We start from the raw sequence: 15,661 nt of genomic DNA on the forward strand, positions 1-15,661 counted from the left end.
GCGGCAGTGTACGTGTCGTTCTGACCAGGATGACTCGATGCGGCGGAGCGTTGTACGTTGCGTTGTCGGCCAGTCATAGTGCGAGCTACGGCTCGTGGAGGTCGTTGGTACGAGTCGTCGAGCAGAGAGCTGCGTTGATCGAGGGGAACGGTGCTTGATACGGTGCTTGGCAGGATGCGAGTCGATCGTTCGAGGTTTACACAGCTCCCGACCTCAGCGGATACTGAAAACAACGTTTCCAGCAGCGGTTTGCGACGTGGATGAAGTCCACTAGTCCTGGGACTTCGTTCAGGGGGCAAGCTCACTCACAAGCCCTTGGAGATCTTTTAATCACAAGTTGAAGCAAAGTCTTTGTAGTCTTTTTCTCCTCTACTACAGCAGCAAGGCAACAACTGCAGGCCAATTCCCCAGGTCAGGTACAGTACTCCTCCTTCAGCTTTCCCAGTTCCTTCTCCTCAGGCAGAGGTTTCTTCTTGTCAAGCAGGATCTAATTTCTTGGGAGCAGGGTCCCAATACGTATACCCCTAAATCCTTTGTTCCTCTGGGGTAGAGGGGCCTGTGCCCAGCCAAAACCAGTTCTTGAGCACTTTGTTGACATGACTGTCTTTTCATTCAGGGAGTAGGCTAGAGACATCGGACACTCCACAGGGGGTGGAGTCAGCATTGTGGTGGAAAGGCACAGTCCTATTCAGAGTCCAGGTGCACTCCTCCCACCCATCTGGATGTAAATCTCTCTATTCACCACTGGGCTACCTAGCCCTGCCCTCTGGAATCCCCCAGCCCTGTCACTCACCGAACCCAGACAGCAGATACACATCCTAGCGAGGCGGGCTGAAATGGTTAGGCAAGCAAGTACCTACTTTCTAAAAGTGGTATTTGTAAACACAGAATATTAAAATAAACTTTACTAAAGGGTGTATTTTATTATTCTGAGTTCAGGCGTACTAAACTCGAATTTCTACCATGTTCCCGGAGTCTTTTAAGATCATAGAATGTAACCATTCTAACAGCCCATTCTGGCCTATGAGAACAGGTAGCCTTGCAATAGTGAAAAACGAAAATGGCTGTAATTCACTATTAGGACATGCCACACACATCAGGGCTTGTCCTACCTTATACTTACAATGCACCCTGCCCTTGGGCCTACCATAGGGGTGACCAATATGCAGTTAAGGGAAGGTTTAGGCACTGGCAAGTGGGTGCACTTGCCCAGTCAGTATGACAGTACCAGACTGCACGCAGGCTCTGCAATGGCAGACCTTAGACACATTTTACCAGGCCGCTTCTGTGGGTGGCACAACCAGTGCTGCAAGCCCACCAGCAGCATTTTTTCTATTTACAAGCCCCGGGCACTCCTGGTGCACTGTACTAGGGTCTGACAGTAAACAAAATAAGCCAATCATGGAATCCAATCAATGTATACGTTTTATACAGGGAGCACTTGCACTGTGGCACTGATTGGCAGTGGCACAGTGTTCTGAGCAGCTAACACCAGCAAAAGACATGAGGCACAGTAACAAAGTGGAAGGGAGACCCACGTCAAGGTGCCAGGTATAACAGAGCTGCAGCCTCTTAAAAGCCTTTCCACCTGTACCACTTCTGCCCCGAGTGCTGAAGAAGATCTAGTGTGACCGGGCTCAAGTCATTCTTGCGGCGTCGGTCTATGAATGAAGAGTTTGGTACCGTGAGCTCATGAGCATGGCCATCGATACACCGAAAAGACTGCCCCTTCGGGAAGATCTTCTGTCGCAGGGGACGGTCCTCCACCCGAACCTGTCCAGATTTCACCTCCTTGCGTGGAGCGATGATAGTTGACCACTTTTGACCTTCCACCCGAAGTTTGTAATGTCATCTTGGCAGCCAGGTGTCCTTCCACTAAGACGGTGCACGCCTGTCGATGGAACAAGTTTGTGGCATGGTGCACCGCAAAGGCTGTGGATCCCCTTTCGGCCCCTCTGTCAGAGGTTCTTTTGTTTCTTCTTTCTTTGGTCCAGCAGGGCTCTGTTCTGTGCACTCTTAAAGGCTATCTTGCAGCCATTTCTGCTTTTCTTCGGCTACCATATCAGCAGATACTGGTCTAAAAAGCTTCTTGAGCAAGAGAAAAAGCTGCGACAACCCTGGAGATCAAGATTCTTCGGTCATCGATTCATATGCCTTGAGACAACGCACTGCACATAATTTTGCATGACCCGGAAAGGCTGGATGATGGACCGCCCTGGTGTTCGAGTTTTTTGGTTGCGCAACTGTGAATGACACCCCCTCTGGGGTAAACACCAGTGAGGCAACTTCCAAAGTTGTAGCACAGTATTACCGTCCCACAAAGACGAATACCTCTGAAGTGGCGGAATAGACAGGCGGATGCTCCTCAACCATCTACATACCACTGGATGCTCCCGTACCGGGACCTCCTGAAATGGCATGTGCCTTGCTGAGATTGTAGATCTACTTGCGTTAATTGAGCAGTAGGCCAAACCCTTGTCTACCAATTCTGACAAGTAGTTGACTACGTGTACTACATCGGACCCCACGGGATCCAAACCCCGTTGCACATACCAGCATGACCACTATCTCCATGCTGATCTATATTGTTTGACAGCAGATTCTACCCATGCCCTCCTGATAAGGAAGGAAACCCTTGCCAAAAGGCCCGGGAATTCCCAACATCCCCTGTAATCTTCCAACCTATGAGGTTGAGGAACCCTTCCCAAACCAGTGGTTGCAAGCTGCCTTGAGATTTCGTCAGCAGACGTGGAGTCTGGGGAAGTTGGATTGGAAAATCCATAGAAAGTTCCAGAAGAACTGGATACCAAACTGAAGGCTTCCAATGCTGCATCACCAAGATCACTTCCGCCTTCTGCCTCCGGACCAGTGCCGTGAGTCATGGCAAAAGGAGAAAAGCATAACCCGAAACAGGCTACAGTCTTGCAGGAAGGCATCTGATGCCTCTGCTAAGGATATGGGTGCCAGCTGAAAAACAGATGGATCTGGCAGTTGAGGTGTGACACAGAGAGTCCACTTTATTATTTATTTATTTATGCGTTTCTATATAGCGCGGACTTTACCCGAAGGTGTCAGAGCGCTTCACAATAGGAACAGAAATTAAATGAAATGAAATTGGGTTTGTAAAGCGCATGGCTGCCCTAAAGCGTCCCAGCGCTGGTAAATTAATAACAGAAAACTCAGGAAGGGAGAGGATTTAAGAAGTATTAGGGAAAAGAAAGGTTTTAAGTGCTTTTCTAAATTTCAGGTAGGAGGATTCCATCCGGAGCTCCCTGGGAAGTGCGTTCCTGATACATGAGAACATTACAAGTGAGCAAACTGATACATGAGAACATTACAAGTGAGCAAAATACAAAAGCAAACGTTACAATAAATGACGCAAAAATGACAATAGTGAGCCAACAAAATACAAGAGGTAGCAAACGGTGCATTACAAAAGTGACAATCGTGAGCCAACAAAATACAAGAGGTAGCAAACTGCATTACAGGAGGAAAAAGTGACGTGTGCAGGTTACAAAAGCGTACAAACTAAACATAGAGGTAAAATAGTGTAATATATGGAGGACACTCAAGCACAAGAACAAATGTTACATAGGCACTGGTGGCACTTGTGCAGGTATCGAAAACAAACAAATTTAAGAGGTAGAAAACAGTGTGTTACAAGAGAAAGTGACGGGTGCATGTTACACATGAGTCCCAAACACAGGTAGGATAATACTGCAATAAATGGCAGACTCTCAAACCACAAGAACACACTGGGAGGACACTTCCAAAGTCATGCAAAGTAGCTTTTTCAATAATTAAAAGGGCTTCCTTCAGATAATAGAGAGGGCATGGATTGCATTTCGAAGTGTCTTTGAAGGAGGAAAACTTTGAGGTCAGTTTTGAAGTCCTGGGAGGAGGTGGTGGTCCGGAGCTGAGGCGGAAGTGAGTTCCAGACTCACTGCGCTGCCTGAAAAGGATTGGGCCATCGATCTTTCCTTCTTGAAAATGGGGGGTTCCAGCAGTAGATTTTCCGCATTTCGTGATGGTCTAGAGCCTCCAGAGAGTTTCAGTTTATTCGCCAGGTAGCGCGGAGAGGAGTGCAAGGCTTTGTGGGTGATGCAGGCAGGCTTGTAGATAGCTCTAGCCTCGATGGGAAGCCAGCGGAGGGTGGACAACATGGGAGTGATGTGGTCGCTTCTTTTGGCCCCATAAATGAAACGAGCTGCTGAATGGAGAACAGACTTAAGGGGGGATAGGTGGGATTTGGGGAGGCCAGTCAGAAGAGAATTGCAGTAGTCCAGTCTGGAGAGGACCAGCGATTGGACCAGGGTTTTAAGGTCATGCTCCGGGAAGAAGCGACAAATCCCCCATAGAAGGCGCAGTTGGTATCGGCAGACTTTGCAATTGAATTAATGTGGGAGAGTAGATTGAGTTTTGTGTCGAGTATGACACCGAGGGATTTTGCGCTGTCGACAATGATGGGTTTGTTGTTCAGCAGATTCATCTGGTCCATCCATGATTGAACCGGGGGAGGAGAAAGAGAGGAGGGGAGGAGGAGGAATTCAGTTTTGGAGGGATTCAGAATCAGTTGATGTGTTGACATCCAATTTTGAATGGAGTCGAGGGTAGAGCTTAGGACGGAGAGATCGTGAGTGGAGGCAACCTTGAGGTAGAATTGAGTGTTGTCTGCGTAGAGATGATAGTTGACCCCAGATTTACTTAGGAGATTTCCCAGAGGTTCCAAATAGAGATTGAACAATGTGGGTGCAAGAATAGAGCCTTGGGGAACACCTTGACCCACCGCCAGAGGAGATGAAAGACTGTCCGCTATTTTGATCATTTGGGATCTATCAGAAAGGAAAGAAGCAAACCATTTAAGCACAGTGCCCTCCATGCCCATTCTCTGTGGAAGAGTGTTGAGGAGAGTGTTGTGATTGACAGTGTCAAAGGCTGCCGAAAGGTCAAGGAGAATTAGAAGACAAGATCCCCCCGAGTCTAGTATTCGCAGCGCGTCATCGATCACTTGCAGCAGGGCAGTTTCAGTGCTGCAGTTTTGGATGAAGCCGGACTGAAGATTGTCAAGAAGATCATTGTCCTTGATATGACGAGAGAGTTGTTTCGCAACACATCTTTCTGTGATCTTCGCAAGAAAGGGTAGGTTAGTGATGGGGCGGAAGTTGTTGAGGTCATTCGCATCCGCAGTGGGTTTTTTAAGCAGAGGGGTGACCTGCCCAGTTTTGAAGGGAACAAGAAGGGAGCCTTGACAGAGGGAGAGGTTGACCAGAGTGGTCCAATAGGGAAGAGAATGGGTATAGAAGTCAATGGCAATGGCACTAGGGATGGAGGGCTTTGTTTTGAGGATGCACTTGAGGAGGACATCTTCAGAGACGGGGTCGAAGTTCAGCCAAATGGCTAGAGATTTGCGCTCCTCTGGAGGAGTAGGATGAGCAACCTGAACCACTAGTGATTTCACTTTTTCGTCAAAGAATACAGCGAAATCAGCAGCTTTCTTAGTAGAATCCTCCAATTTGGACGTTGGGAGAGAGTAGTTAGTATTCTTGATGAGGTCAAATAGTTTTTTGGGTCTATTTTTGGCTGAGTCAAGGAGGGTTCTGAAGTGTGATGCTTTCCCAAGGAAGATGTGCTTGTGGTACTTGGATCTTACTGAACGAAGCGTAGCCAAATTATCGGTGGAGGGTGCTTGCCTCCATTGTTTCTCCAGGAGACTTAGGTGCTTCCTTTCTTCATATAGGGATTTGTTGAACCAGGGTGCTGAGGGAATGGGCCTTTTCTTTTTGCTTTGGAGAGGAGCGACGCTATTGATTTCGACTGCAAGGACTGAGAGGCATTGTGAGGTGAGATCATCAACATCTAGGTTCAGGTCTAACCTTGGAAGTGACAGCAAAGCTGATTCACAGTGGGAAACAGTGTCAATGTTTTTAGCGTCACGGAACCAGGAGGTAGCCCTCTTAGGTTGGCCAAGAGTTATAGAGTGCGCTAGGTGAAGAGAGAATGGAATGAGGAGGTGGTCAGAACAGTCTACGTGGATTGGGGTAGCGATAGAAAGCATGCCTGCTTTAGAAATAACAAGGTCCAGGATTGAGCCCTTAGAGTGTGTTGATTCTGTGCAGTGTCGGATAAGATCGTTTGTAGAGAGGAATGTGGCCAGCAAGTTCGCGGAAGAGTCTTGCAGGGAGCCCCAGTGGAGATTGAAGTCCCCCACGAAGGTCTGATTGTCACTTTGTGCGTATTGGTCGCTGATCAAGTCATTGAGTTCCTCCATAAACGAAGGGCCGCTGCCAGGAGGGCGGTATATGACATGGAATCTGATGGGTGAGCGGTGGTGTACTTGAAGCTCAAGAGATAGACATTCAAAAGTGCGGAAGGCGCTAAAGGGAAAAGCCTTGAGTTGAAGGGAGTTTCTAAAGATGACTGCAACACCTCCCCCAACTTTGATAGGTCTGTCATTCCTGAAAATAGAATATCCTGTGGGTAGCAGGAGATCAAACATAGAGTGAGAGGTATTGTTGAACCAGGTCTCTGTTAGGAACAACAGGTCAATATTGTGGAGGGTGATGGTATCAGAGATTTCGAGTTTGTGTTTAATTGCGGATCTGCAGTTGTGGAGCAGACAGCGCAGTTCTGTCGAGACTGTTTTGGTGACGGGGGCACTTGGGCTAAGAAGGGTGATAGGGATATTATACCTATATGGGGGTGCACGGGAGGGTTTAGGTGGATGCTTGGTTCTGACAGAGGAGATGGTTGGAATAGAGTAGGTAGTTGGGTTACTCGGAGATGTTGGTTGAAGAAGGGTGGCGCTCAAGGGCTTGTGTGAATGAGCGATGTTTGCAGATGGCATGTTGTGCTTGGCTATAATGGGGTGAGGGGGCGAGGTGCATCTCGTGGGGAGGTGAGTTTTCCAGAGGAGTTGAGGTGAATGGAGAAGTTGAAAACTTAGAGCTTAAAAGTGAAATGGACGCTACCAGCTGGGAGATGGAGGTGATAAGAGAGCATAGCTTATTTTCAAGAGAGAGTAGGGCAGAGCACGGAAGGTTGGGTGTCTCGACGGCAAAAGGAGGGGGTGATATAGGTGGTGGGAGGCAGGGAGATGATGGAGGACAGGAGGAGAGTTGAGGTATAGGGTTCATAGGTGGGGAAAGGTGGAGGTTGAGAGCGGGGGTTGGTGTATCAGAGGTGAAGGGAGAGTTGTCTTTGTTGGCGTTGCATGAAGGAAAGGAATTTAGGACATGTTTAGGGGGAGATGGGGCGGAACAAGACGGTGGGGAAGGAGAGGGGAGGACTGTGAGGTGACGTAGGAGGTTTGGGAGGAAAAGAGGGGCGGTGGTTGGAGAGGTCCTGCTGGCTAGGAGAGGTGGCTGTGAGGGAACCGGTATCTGGTAGAGTGGGGGGGGGGTGGTTGGGAGAAGGGGAGGTTGAGGACAGGGAGAGGTTCTGTTGGGCCGGATGGGGGGAGATGGAATGGGTTACCAGGGGGGTAAAGGGGGCAGCACAGCATTGCTAGCGGAGAGGGGGAAAGGAGAGAGATGCAATGGGATTGTGAAGAAATCGGGGAAAGAAGTGAGGGGAGGAGGGGGTAGAGGAGAGGGGGAGAGGGAGGAAAGGGTGGAGCATAAGGAAAGTTAGCTGGGGGAGGAGGTTGGCGGAGGGGTGGACTAAAAAAGGGAGTCGCAGATAGGAATAGGGGGGACGAGAAGAGATTGGGGTACAGGGACGGTGCAGATTGGAGGAGGAGCGTATAGCCTGGTGGTAAGGCTGACGTGACGAAAGGGGGGGTAAACTGTGAAGTGGGAGGAAAGGGAGAGGAGGGCACAAGGGAGGGGAGGGAAGAGGGCTGACCTGAGCCTCCCGAGGGTGCAGTCTATTGGAGTGTAGGGGGGTCAAGGGAGGGGAAAGGGAGTAAAGGGTGGAGTTAGATGGGGAGTCGGGGGGAAAGCCTGGTCGCAGAGGAGGGGAGTAGGGAGGGGAAGAGTTGGTCAAAGAGAGAGAGACAGGTGTCTTTCCCTTGGATCAAGACAGTACCGTTGTTATAGATTGAGATGGTGAGGGAGCCGTTGAAATACGCAGAGGGGGAAATCTTTAGTTGTTTCCCATGAGGGATAGAGGAGGAGGAGGTGACGTTAAGGGAATTAGATAAACTGGAGGACCAAGAGGGGGTGTCGTGAGTGAAGAAAATGAAATCATTTTTGCGCCACCCAGAACGACAATTGTAAAATTGGTCAACAAAAAGGGAATCGGGGAAACGTTCAATAGTCTTATGCTTCAATCGTTTAACTGAAGCTTTAGTTTGGCCAGGAGGAAAGATGATTTTGTAGCAGTTAATTCCATCCTTTACTCGAGAGGTGGCCATGTTGGGGACGTGAGAAAGAGTGCGGGGGGGTATGAGGCGGGTGTTACTAGGAGAGCGGTGGTGATGAGAAGTATAAGGACTAACAGGGGGCACATATTCCAGGCGTCGGGAGTGGAAAACTGAACTAATGAGTTGTCCAGGAAGAGAGTTGGGTATTTGTTGGGCCCTTCATCCAGGTGTATATGAAACCAACTGGCACAAGATAATATTTACAAGGGAAATGATTACATATGGTAGGACCAACTGGATCACTGTCAAAACCATCACACTGCACAATTAGTCAAAGTAAACAGATCACAAACGAACACCCAGTGACTATTGGTGATCACTGTACTCAGCATCAGCCTGACACATAAGCACATTCGGCACCCACCGCATTGTACGCCCATAATCTCAGCAGACCACTATTGGACTCTAATCAGAAACCATAATGTCAAGGTTGCTGCCAATGCAGCGAGAGTTCTGACTCAATCAGAAATGTCCCCACGGATAAAGGTGTCATAAGCGGTGCAGCTGGCTCTACTTGCAGCACAGCTGTAAAAAGCCAAACGGTGCAGCTGGCACTGCTTGCTGCGCAGCTGTAGAAGGCCTAAACGGTGCAGCTGGCACTACTTGCTGCGCAGCTGTAGAGGGCCTAAACGATGCAGCTGGCACTACTTGCTGCGCAGCTGTAGAAGGCCTAAACGGTGCCGCTGGCACTACTTGCTGCGCAGCTGTAGAGGGCCTAAACGATACAGCAGGCACTACTTGCTGCGCAGGTGAAAAGGCCTAAATGATGTATCAGCAGAGGACTTGCTGCGCTGAAAAGAGTGAGAGCCTTCCAGCCCACCTCTGGCGCTCAGCAATTACTGGGCTCAAACACCGCTTATTAGGGCCGAAGGTGATACTGGAGCAGCAAAAGTGGGCTCAGGATTAACCCTGGGCGAAGCACTACGCTACGCTCGCGTAGTTCGCGAAGTTTGTGCAACTTCGCACTACGCGAGCTGCACGTAGCACAGTGCAAAAACGCGTAGTGCAGCGTAGCGTAGTGCAGCCGTCATTTTTTGCTTGTTCGTGGTCCTCAACGTCATGTTCGCGACCGCGAGCAAGCAAAATGACATCCCGGCGAGACTCTTAACGCGGGGAGGTCAGGTTTCTCATTGCGAGTGGTCGTGCATGCTCGCGACCGCTCGCGATGAGAAACTACCAGTTCGCATTGAGAAAGCTGCCGCTCGAGTAAAAATCTACTCGAGTGGAAGAATACTACAGCTTGCACTGTGCGAGATGCCGTTTTCAATGATTGCACAGTGCCGGATGCTTGTTCGCACTGTGCAATCATTGAAAATGCATCTTGCACAGTGCGAACATGCTACTATGCAGCTCGCGTAGTGCTACGTGAAGTTCGCGTAGTGCGAAGTGCACTTCGCGTAGCTTTGCGTAGCGCTACTTCGCGAACTACGCCCACCCTTACTCAGGATATGAGGAGCATGAGAATCGCTGTCCTAAATCTTGCTTTCATCCGCCATTTTGGGGTCAGGCGCCGTGAGCTGGGTGATGGGATAGGAATCCTTTATCTAGTACTTAATTGGGAGGGTTTAAACAGAGCAGCAGCCAAGGCTTGGCATAGGGGCTCATAATCAGATCAGAGAACCCCTTGAGCAGAACCACATTGCAGGGAGGCAGTCTCTGATTATAGCAGGTTCCAGACACGGCGCCATTGTAGAGACAGGCTAATGACTGGAGCCTTCTTCACTACAAGATGGACCCCCCACTGCTTCTCTCAATCTGTGAGGCACTCAGTCGAGCTGGGGGGCACAAGCGACACCCCCGCCGCCGCTAGCACCCGGCAGTTCACGAATCCTTAACCCCCAGATTGATTACTGCGCCTCACACTGGGCTGTAGGCAGGAGCAGAAGAACATCACGGGCAGAGGAAGGCGAGGCGCGTGGTAGTTCGTTGCGCGCCCCTCCCCCCACAGGCCCCGTGTAGGCAACTGGAATACGGCGCTTCACCGGGTCAGATGAATCTCCCGGCTAGCGGCGAAATCTAAACGGGCTGTGTGCGGTCTTTGCTGTGGGGGGACGCGGCGGCACTCACCAGAGTCTCCCGCGGCTTGGGCAGCTCCGAGTAGTTGAGGCCTCAGGCATTGAAACAGGAGACGTTAGCCGATGTCGCAGGGGGGGGGGGGGGGGGGGAGTCGTATCGCAGGGCCAGAACGGCCTTCCCCGGGCGCTCAGCGGCTCCGTTCTTCGACCGGAGGATTCCGCACCGCTTCAGGCAACAGTCACAGCGTGCTCACACCGCGATGCCAGCGCTGGCCCCAGGAACACGCCATAATGCTGGGTGGCCGGACGGAGCTTCAGAGCCGAGCGGCCATGGCGGGGGGCGGGGAGATCCACTTAACATGGACACTTAACATGGACCCCACCGAGTCTTCAGGCTCTGAAAGATAGAAGGATCCAGCTTCTAGGCACTGAAATCCTGTAGGTGTCTGGAATGCCAGTCTGCCGTCGGATTGAGTTTCCCTGGCAGGTATACCTCCGTGAACGACAATTTGTGTGTCAGGCAATAATTCTAGCAATTTTCGGCAAAATCTGCCAATAGTTGTGATTGTGTGCCTCCCAAACGATTGATATATAGCACTTCTGAGATATTGTCTACCTCAAATAAGATGGCGCAGGATACCTTGTGGTCCACCAGGCTCCAAATCGCTCAGGATCTGGCTAGGAGCTCCAGGCAGTTGATGTGTAGCGATTCTTTGTGCTCGGACCAGTGACTGCCTGTGGTAATATCTCCACAACAGGCGCTCTAACTCTGTCGACTGGCATCTGATTTGATCACCAGATCCGGGGCTGACCCAAAGATGACCCTACCGTTACAGGCCTGCATATGCTTGAGGCACAAGTGAAGCTCCATACGTGCTTCCTGCTAAAGGATGTCTCCTGCGCGTCTGTTAGCCCACAGTGTAGATACAGCGTTTTCAGGTGTTGTAGAGCCCGGTAATGCAGAGGGGCCATGAAAGATTGCCTGAATTGAAGATGACAACAGTCCGATGATCTGGTCTATGTGGCAGAGAGAAAGCTTTTTCTTCTCCAGGGTACACCGCAGTTCCCTGCGAATTAGACATATCTTCTGTTGGGGCAAACTGAAGCGTTGCTGCACCTTGTCGATCTCGAAACCCAGGAAGGTCTTTAGTTGTGCTGGCACACATTCCGATTTCTGGTGGTTCAGGATGAAACCCAGATCTTGCAAATTGGGTTTGAGTCATTCAGAGCTGAGAGTAAGGTCAGCTTAACCTGGTGGATCAGAAGGATGTCGTCCAGGCACACTATGAGGCATACTGCCCATGCCCAGAGCCATTCTATGGCTGGCCTCAACACCTTGGTGAAGCACCTTGGAGCAGAATACAGACCAAACGGCAGACCGGTGAACTCTTATGCGAGTCTGTCCCACTGAAACTGTAGGAACCTTCTGTGGGAGTAAAAATCGGTACAGTGAGGTAGGCTTCTTTTAGGTCGAGCCAAACCATCCAGTCATTTGGAAATCTCTGAGAAGGTGAATGCCTTCCATTTTGGTTATACCACCCTTTGGTTGAAATCTCGAAGATTGATCTCTGCCCTGAACCCCTTGTCCTTCTTTTCAACGAGGAAGATATTGCTCAGGAAACCCTTGGGATGCAGGGTCGCATGCATTAAGCCTCCTTTGCTTAGGTCGTCATGTACCTCCCTGTTTACCACCTGCACTCCCTCTTGTGCGAAAGCTAGAGGCCTGGGTCACGAAAGTTGTTGCTCTGCACCATGGAACTTGATATGGAAACCTGTCACAGTTTGTAGCACCCATGCATCCTTTGTAATTGCTGCCCATTTGTGTCTCAATTATTGCAGTCTTCCCTCCACCTCTGGTAGGAAAAAAGTGATACTCCTTACCGTTGGATCCACCATGTGTTGCTCCTCAGAAGTTGCATTTTCCCCCGCATCCTATGCTGTGGCATCTCGAGGGATAAAACCCTCCTAACTTCCACTGGTCCTGCCTCTGCATGGTGTGCATCATCTGGAGCTTGCGGGGTTGTAATTGTAAGGACGGACGGAGGAGCGCCCCCCTTCCTCTTCTGCCCCCCCCCCAGAACATTTGCTGACTGAACATTTTTAATTGACTGTTGGGCCTTATCTAAAGAGTTTTGTTAATGGTTCTCCAAAGAGACCCTACCGCTTGTCACGGGCCCGGCATCCGTGGAGGCCAGCTCGTTAAGTCTGGGATCAATCTTGATCATCACAGAGCACCTACGCTCTTCTGATAATTCGCATTCCCAAGGAAGCATAGGGCTTTCTGCGTCCATCCCGAGAAGATAACGGGATCAATCATGTGGTCTGTTTCTTTGGCATCCTCTGCTTTGTCTAATATTTTGATGAGCGGCCCCAGCATGTCCAAAAGCCTTGTGTTGGCAGGACCGCCAGGAACGATCCAACCCCTTCTTAGGATCTTTGATGCACTTAGTGATGAACGTTGCCATTCTGACATCGATCTCTGGGGTACTCGCCACTTTATTCGGCAAGGATGGACGGGGGCATTCTGCCTTTAGGTAGCCACGGACAGCTTGGTCCATCGGTTTCTGAATCTGGCTGGCTATGTAGGATGCCACAGTGGGCGCCGGTATCCAATCTGCTGTGCGGGGAAGATGTATGTCTTCTGGGTTAAGCATGCTGGAGACATTCTCCGACTCCTGGCTCTGAGGAGCATCCAGCAGAGGTCGCCAGGGTCTGCTCGGACCTGGTCTTGTCATCTGAGTCCCAATCTGTGTTGTCAGTGTCTTCCCCGTTATAGTCATCTGCCCAGCCTTGGGGGCAGGAATTTTCCTCAGGGGTACCTCCGGCTGGGAATTCTCTCATCCCTCAAGCTTATCTAGGTGGCTCTTAAGAAAGGCCTGGCGCAGCCTCTCACAGGCATCCGAAAAGGCAGCGGTCTTTGGAGCGTTTGCAGGTGCCTTGGCTTTGTCTTTGCCCTTGGAGGACACTTTTGCGTCAGGCACCCGCCTGCAAGGGGTTGTCTGGGGGGGGCCATAGGACTATTCTACCTCTTTTTCCCTCCACAGAGAGCTGCTCTGAGGGGGTTCACTCACAGTGCCCTGTTAGAAGGTGGCACCCTTTGCACCAGCATCTGTGATATGGTGCTAGTGTGAAGGCAAATAATTCCCTCATTTGCAAAGAACACATCCCTATGCAAATGAGGGAAGGTAGTGGTGGTGCTATTGGTATTACTGAAGGGGACTCACAAGCGTCTGTGACCCCTTCTGTAATACCTAAGTTCCCCAAGGGCGCGCAAAGCGCCGCAAATGCCTTTGTGCCACCAGTGTCCTTACTGTAATACTGCCCCTGTTCTACGTGAATGGGGAGCAGCGAATGTTCTTCCTCCACGGGCTCCCAAGTGTAAAACTCACTTGGCATGTTGTACAGGTGCACTGGAAAGAATGATAAATTGAGCAGATAAACTTCGGTAGAAAGACACAGCAACTTGATTGGATGGGCCAAGGCTTGTTTGATGATTAACATCCTTGATATACACAGCCCAAGATATAACTACTGCTCCGTGGGTGAACTGCTGCACTGGAGCCACAGAACAAAGCAGAGAACCCTGACTAGCACTGGGAACACACGTCTCGGTCTCGCTTCAGGCACGCCCTAGATGGTGCCCGCTTCCTCCCGGAGGGAAACTGTCATATGCCCCTGATGCAGACAGAGGAATCCACCACGCCCTCAGTGAACTACGGCTCACCGCACGACACTTTTAGCAGCCCTGATGAGGATGGGTGGAACGTCTCAGGAGAAACACAGCCCCTAGGTCGGATTAGCAGTTTATTTGACCTCGTTATCACCCGCATGCTGTCCAGGGATTACACAATTTTTTTGTGTGGCTGCAGTTGACTCCCTGAATGAGTGTACAAAGCCACAAGCCAGTTAATCCTACCCAGCGGCCAATGACCCTTGGCCGGTAGCTTCCAACCATGAAGCCAGCGGTAGCTGCATGGACTACCCAACAATACCAGGTCAGAACTGCATGCGCACCGCATAGTCGCAGACAAGAACCTGTGAATAAAGAGACTTAAACAAGTCAAGCCAGTAGTTAAGCTACCTTGCAATAGTAGCATATAAACAAGATTAAGGAAAATAACGTATCTGGCTGCTGAGCAGCGAAGAAAGAGGAAGTGCTGTTCCTTGATGTTGTTTATATGGGACTGTCTCTGTGGTTGTTTTTTTGGGTTTTACAAAGACTCAAGGGATATGTAATCTTTTTTTATAAAGTGTTGTTAAAGCTGCTGAGTTATCAAATATGGAAGAGATCAGCATAATCTGAGCCTCTGGTCCTAACAGAATTTGGCTCTTTTAACATGTTGAGAATGCAACGCAATTCTAGAGCAGTCCACCAATCCTATATAGCTAAATGGACTAGATTTTATTGTTGATGTGCAGGTAAAGATCTTCACCCTTTTAGGTCTAATCTAGAGCAGATTCATCCTTACTTGCTGCACCTGGCGCAACAGGTCTTTCAAATAATTCAAATAAAGTCCAACTGGAGGCAATTTCAAGATTTCATAGAACAAGGAATTACGTTCCTCTCTGGTCTTCAAGATTAATAAAACAATTTGTGAGAGGACTCCTCAGAGTTTTTCCTCTGTTAAACAAGGTAGCGGTCACATGGCAATTGAACACAGTTCTATCTCAGTTGATGAGAATTCTGTTTGAACCTATCCATTAAGTGGAATTAAAATACATAACCTTAAACATATTCCTTCTACTGGCTTACACTTTAGCCAAAAGAATACAAAAAAACCTGCTTACAGCTCAAGGACAATAGTGTAATATTGAGAACCAACTCTCATTTTATCCTGAAAGTTCCAAATTCTTTTCACTTAAATGAACCAATTGTCTTCAACAACCCATCTAATACAGCTGAGAAAGCCTTGCATACCTTGGATGCCAGAAGATGTTTACAATTTTATATAGAAAGAACAAAGATCGGGAAATCGGATCAGCTTTAAATAGCTTTTGCCTCAATTAGGAAAGTCTATGCTCCCTCAAGGAACAGCATAGCTTACAGGGTTTCTGCGGCAGTCTCTTACTGTCGCAATTAAGCGGGGCAACTGTGTAGTTGCACCGTAAATGCACTCCTACATTAAGTGTCACCATTTCCGTAGCCCTGTTTTCTGGAGTCTCCTTAGCGGACATTTGCAGCGGCAACCCAGTCTAATATACACACTTTTACCAAGCATTACTGTTTGGATTCAACATCAAAAGTAGATACAGCAGTGGGGCTAGCAGTTTTACATCCTCTTTT

General features: G+C 49.5%; 1 protein-coding gene across 2 annotated transcripts in view; it reads left to right on the plus strand.

Annotated features, from left to right (window-relative positions):
* TDRD7 (tudor domain containing 7) overlaps positions 1-15,661 on the plus strand; it is a 1,293,444-nt gene that overhangs the window by 663,369 nt on the left and 614,414 nt on the right. The gene's annotated exons all lie outside the window — the stretch shown is intronic.

This window comes from Lissotriton helveticus, chromosome 2_1 (assembly GCF_964261635.1).
Source record: "Lissotriton helveticus chromosome 2_1, aLisHel1.1, whole genome shotgun sequence".
In the NCBI taxonomy this organism is placed as follows: domain Eukaryota; kingdom Metazoa; phylum Chordata; class Amphibia; order Caudata; family Salamandridae; genus Lissotriton; species Lissotriton helveticus.